General features: G+C 48.0%; 1 long non-coding RNA gene across 1 annotated transcript; it reads right to left on the bottom strand.

Annotated features, from left to right (window-relative positions):
- Positions 1-3,092: 3,092 nt before the first annotated feature.
- Positions 3,093-4,440, bottom strand: LOC115528649. The gene is made up of 2 exons (XR_004344314.1): positions 4,293-4,440; positions 3,093-3,666 (listed from the first exon to the last, which is right to left on the bottom strand). It is a non-coding gene; the product is annotated as an uncharacterized LOC115528649 (long non-coding RNA).
- Positions 4,441-5,023: the final 583 nt, after the last annotated feature.

Genomic DNA, 5,023 nt, shown 5'->3' with positions numbered 1-5,023 from the left:
ACAGGAGGTATGGTATCAGAAAAGGGGAAACCACTTTACCTTTATAATATTTGCTTCTGCTATTTAAAAAAAGCTTTGCAGCAGGTATGACCACAGGTTAATCTGTGTTGTTGTTTTTTTTTTTTTCTGGGTGTTAAGCACACAGGCACTTGATATAATAATCAGTGTACTTTTGTGTATGTGAGAATTTTTTTTCCAAGCGTGAAGAAGAGGCCCACAAAGTCTTTGTTCCTGTTGCTATGAAAAGCTCAGACTCAGCATATTTATGATTTTGCTTGCTTTCCTCTTATTTTTTTTGGCTTCTTTCCTGGCAGGGGAGAGGGATAGATTTTACTTGCTAATGATGAAAGAAAGAAAGAAAGAAAGCAAGCAAGCAAGCATCATTTACCATCCAACTGTATAATGATCTTCGCAAAGAATTATAAGGTCGTTTTCAAAAAAACACACCTCCAGGGAAGAACCCAGCCTTTGCGGTTGTCTCCATAAGGTACAGAGACCTTCCGCCACTCCCTAAACCACAGCAGCCCCTCCTTGGCCAACTAGCAAGTTCTCTCCAAGGAATGCAGAGGAAACCCTTGCTTCCAAGGCCACGCCAATATGTTGTGCAAAGATAGGATTAATTTAAGTAAACAGGGCTCCAACACACTTAGGAAAGGGAATGCATTTTTATCCAGAAGAATTCATTTCAAAAGTCAACAGATCTTTTCTATTTGTGCGGCAGCCTTAAATTTGTAAATGCCACCCTACTTTTTAATATGACCACAAACATTTTCAAGTTTAATGCAAACTTCCTTCCTTACTGAGGTCTGCCCACATTCAAAGTGGCCAGATTCTGGGTTCAGGCATTCGCCTCAGCCGCTGATATCACACACACACACACACACACACACACGGAGTAGTAACAGAAATCCGAATTCTACTTTGTACTCCACTGCCGAGGACTCTCCATTTGGAGGAAGTCAGGATTCCAGAATTTTAGCATCCTCCTCCTTTTTCAAATGTTGCAGCTTGTAACATTTGTAACTTACATAGAAACTTCTTTCCACAGTTATTTTTCTGGCAATGGGCTAAGAGACCACGACCTCCATCCGAAAGGAACTGGTAAAGGAGGAAGGGACAGCAACACGGAGGGAACAGAGCATAATTATTTATTATTTAGCTATTAATAATTAACGTTAAAAGCTAATATTCATTACATGGTGGGTTTTTTGTTGCCTTTTTTTTTTTTTTTTTTTTTGGTGGCAGGCAAAATCCTAGATGCTTGACATGTTTTGTCACATTTGATCCTCATAGGAAACCTTTAAGGCAGGTAATAGTATCAATCCCATTTTAAAGATGGGAAAACCAAGAGGCGCCTGGGTAGCTCAGTCAGTTAAGCCTCGGACTTCAGCTCAGGTCATGATCTCACAGTTTGTGGGTTTGAGCCCCATGTTGGGCTCTGTGCTGACAGCTCAGAGCCTGGAGGCTGCTTCAGATTCTGTGTGTGTGTGTGTCTCTCTCTCTCTCTCTGCCCCTCCCCCACTCACACTCTGTCTCTCAAAAATAAATAAACATTAAAAAAAAATTTAAAGGTGGGAACACCAAGCCAGAGAAGTTAAGGAAGTTGCCCAAGGACACAGAGCTAAAAAGTCACGGCTCCGGATGTGGATTAGGCACCGGGCTCTCACCCACCGGGCCACGGCTATATGTTGAATATCAAAGGTAACCATTCAAATCAGAAGAAATTAATTGTGCATAGATTGTGTCCAGGAAATCTACAAGAAAGGGGCCACAGCTGGAACTGCCTGGGAACAAGGAAAAGGACTGTGGCAGGAGGGCCGAGAAGGAAACATGGGTTCGTTATGTAACTTTTTAGACAGAGCTGAAATGTAATCTTTACAATATACAAGCACATGTGGCTGGAACACACATTTCAGCATCTCGGACGGTCGCGCAGCGCCTTAGACATCTTCGGTTCTCAAGAGCTATTCGCTGGCCTGGCCATGCCTCAGTCCCATCTGCCAAAAAAAAATAAGATTCCTCGTATCTTCCTGGGGCGTTGCTCTGGTAGCCAAGGAATGCATTTGAAGTCTGAAGGCATTACTTGCAGAAGCCCAATCCTCAGATAAGAGGAATTTCGGTAACAGCCCCACAGGAATCCTAGCCCCACATCCGGATCTTAACCGAGCAATTTTCGAAGCCGTATTCTCACACCCCATTACCTTTCAGGGCTTAGCGCCGGCTCCGGGAAGGGAGGCCTGCTAGGATTTATGGGAACTGCAGGGGAGAAGGGCAGGCTTGGGACCAAATCCTTTGGAAGCACGGAGACCACGGGTGAGTTTCCTGTGAACAGCTAAGGGGCACGCCTGGCTCACGTGGGTCTCTGTCAGGCCCACCTCGGTGCCATCTGCCACCGTGTGTCCTGGCCAATTGTCTTTGGATGTGTAGCAGACCCTGTTGACTCACTTTGGTCTGGACTTAGCTGTCCCCTTGCAAGCACTTCTTTCATTTACTCGTTGTGAATGGTGGTGGGGAGGTAGGGTGGAAATTAAGGGTGGGAGAGGGGCTCCCGCGGTTGGGAAAAGGAAAAAAAAAGTAGAAAGAGGAGGAGGAAGCTGAAACAGGGGTCAATTCAATGGCAGCTATTAGGCCACCGAAACAGATGATCTGGGTTGGAAAGCATCCTACTAAGTATAGGACTCTGGGCAGGAAGTTTGTTCCTAGAGCCTCTGTATAACCACCTGTAAAATGGGGCCTCTCTGGCACAGCGATGTGGGGATAAAATGAGATATTTTTGGAAGGGCTTGGCCCAACCTCTGCCCACAGTGAGCGTTCATCAGGTGCTGATTGCTATGCTGAAGCTGGGGGAGAGAAGGAGGTGATGGGGAGACATGGGGGAGGCGGGCAGGGGAGGGGGGAGTCCTAAGAAAAGAACCACGAGGACAACAACCCTTTTTCCAGTATTTTACCAGTTCACTTAAAAATGACTTCTGGCGTGCCTGGGTGGAGCTCAGGGGGTGCAGCGTTCTTTCCCCACAGTTAATTTAACCAGAACCCCATTAAAACGGACCAAGCTATCAATTTTTTTTCCTATCAAAGAAGTGCCACATTGAACATCTTTACACATTTGCAATTTGCAGGTTGTAGGATCACATCTGTAGGGGCAACATCTGGGGTGGGGGGAGGAGTCGCTGAGTCAAAGGATAGTTTGGCGGGTACATCAAATCCCCCCTCCCCGTATTGGCTGTAACCATCTATCTTCTCCCTGCTCGTGGCTTCTGGGATTTCCTGTTCCCCACGCCCTCGCCAGCACCGTGTGTTAATTACATATTTCCATCTTTACCCATCTTCTTAGTGGTGTCTGAGCTTTAAGAGAGCCAGGCAGTAACGACGGAAAGAAATAGGGCTCATCAGCCAGCTGCTTGGATCATTCCAGAAAGCCAGACATAAAGAGCATGTGCTCCGGGAAAATGAACTGTGAAGCGGCTACCAGTGTTTTTGTCCCTGAAGTCCCCTCAGTGATCTCCACACAGGAGCACCTGTTTCTCTGCTTCCAGAAGCCCCCAGCATGGGTCCCCAGCCAGCCTCTCCCCGAAGGAGGCTATGATCACCCCGGTATCGCCACAGGGCCGGGAGATGTCAACATTTTCTCCCCGTCTGGTCCACGCTGCAGGCTGAGTTTAAGGCCTGGGGAGGAAATGACCTCTTATTAATAAGGAAGCTTTGGAAAGGTAGATGGGGTAGAGGCTACTTACGGGGGCAGCGTGGTCAGATGTTAATATTCTCATCACTTAGCAAAAGGGGCCAGAGTGTGGACCCTCCTTGTCAAACCGAAGACGGGGACTGGCGGGAAGATGGATGTTGGTGGCTCTGAACAGCAAATTATGGAACATGACGCTTTTCATGCAGGTGTATTTATGGGATTTATATTTACCTAATAAATATAACAATGGATGAACAGCTGTTGAGAAGGGGGAGGCGTGGGCTGGGTGGTGGGGCTGGGAAATAGACATCTGTCATCCTGGAAGGGAGCTAGGTGGTCTGAGAAGGATTTTAACATCGGATGGGTTTTTTGCCTTCTTGAAATTCTCGCCAACCATTGGCAAGGCGGTCGCCTGGGCTCTCAGAACGGAGGTGGGAATCAAATGGGCCTCAGAAGGGGACAGAGCCTGGTATGCACAGGCAGGCAGTAGTAACACACAGGAGGGACAGCTGGTAGCTGGGTATGTCACCCGTCCCAATGGACAGTCCCACTGACTATGGAACATCTGAGCTCTTAGTAACCTTCCAGCCCCTCCGCCTCTCCAACACACCCAGTCCTGGAAGGGCTGGTGCTAACCCAAAGCAGGACTTCTGGAAGGTTCTTAAAATGTTCTCCTCCCCTTTCTGGTTTTCTTGAGGCCAGTGTGACCGGCTGCAGTTGGTTTTCCGTAACGAAGAACGTTGACGTTCAATGGCAACACATCCTAGGCCAAGAAGTGGAGAGAGTCAAAGTAGAAAGGAACAAGGGAGCGTGGAGGGATGCAAAATGGTGTAAATAAATAAGGGGAAAGACGCCCGCAAGAAGGGGGTTTTGAAATCCTGCAACTGTGAGGAGAAAAAGGAGAGAAAGAAGAAAGAAAATCGAACATGTAATGGGAAAGACGGGATCCAGGAGGGAGGGAAGGAAGGAAGGCAGGCAGGCAGGCAGGCAGGAGGCCAGCCCGGAGGGGGAGAAGGGAAAGGAAGCGAAGGTAAGGGGAAATTTTTTTGAAAGGGGGGAAAAGAAGAGATAAGACGGCGAAGGGAATGCAGAAGAAACCCAGGAAAAGCCAAATAATTTAAAATTAAGTCAGGAGAGCTTTGAACGGCGATGTTTCTGAAATTCTTTCCAACGCGCTCCGGCGACCCGCCAAGGCACACGCGTCTAAACTCTTCAATGAGCTTTCGCTCCGCTCGCGGCTGGGCACATAAAGGCATTTCCGACGAAAGCTAATTGGCGAGCTGCGGCTAAAAGGCCAGCGCGGCGGGGACGGCAGGAGGGCGACAGCGCCCCGGCTCCCGC

This window comes from Lynx canadensis, chromosome D3 (genome assembly GCF_007474595.2).
Source record: "Lynx canadensis isolate LIC74 chromosome D3, mLynCan4.pri.v2, whole genome shotgun sequence".
Taxonomy (NCBI): Eukaryota; Metazoa; Chordata; class Mammalia; order Carnivora; family Felidae; genus Lynx; species Lynx canadensis.
Note: the sequence above shows the minus strand (reverse complement) of the source record. Positions and strands in the feature narration are given on the sequence as shown.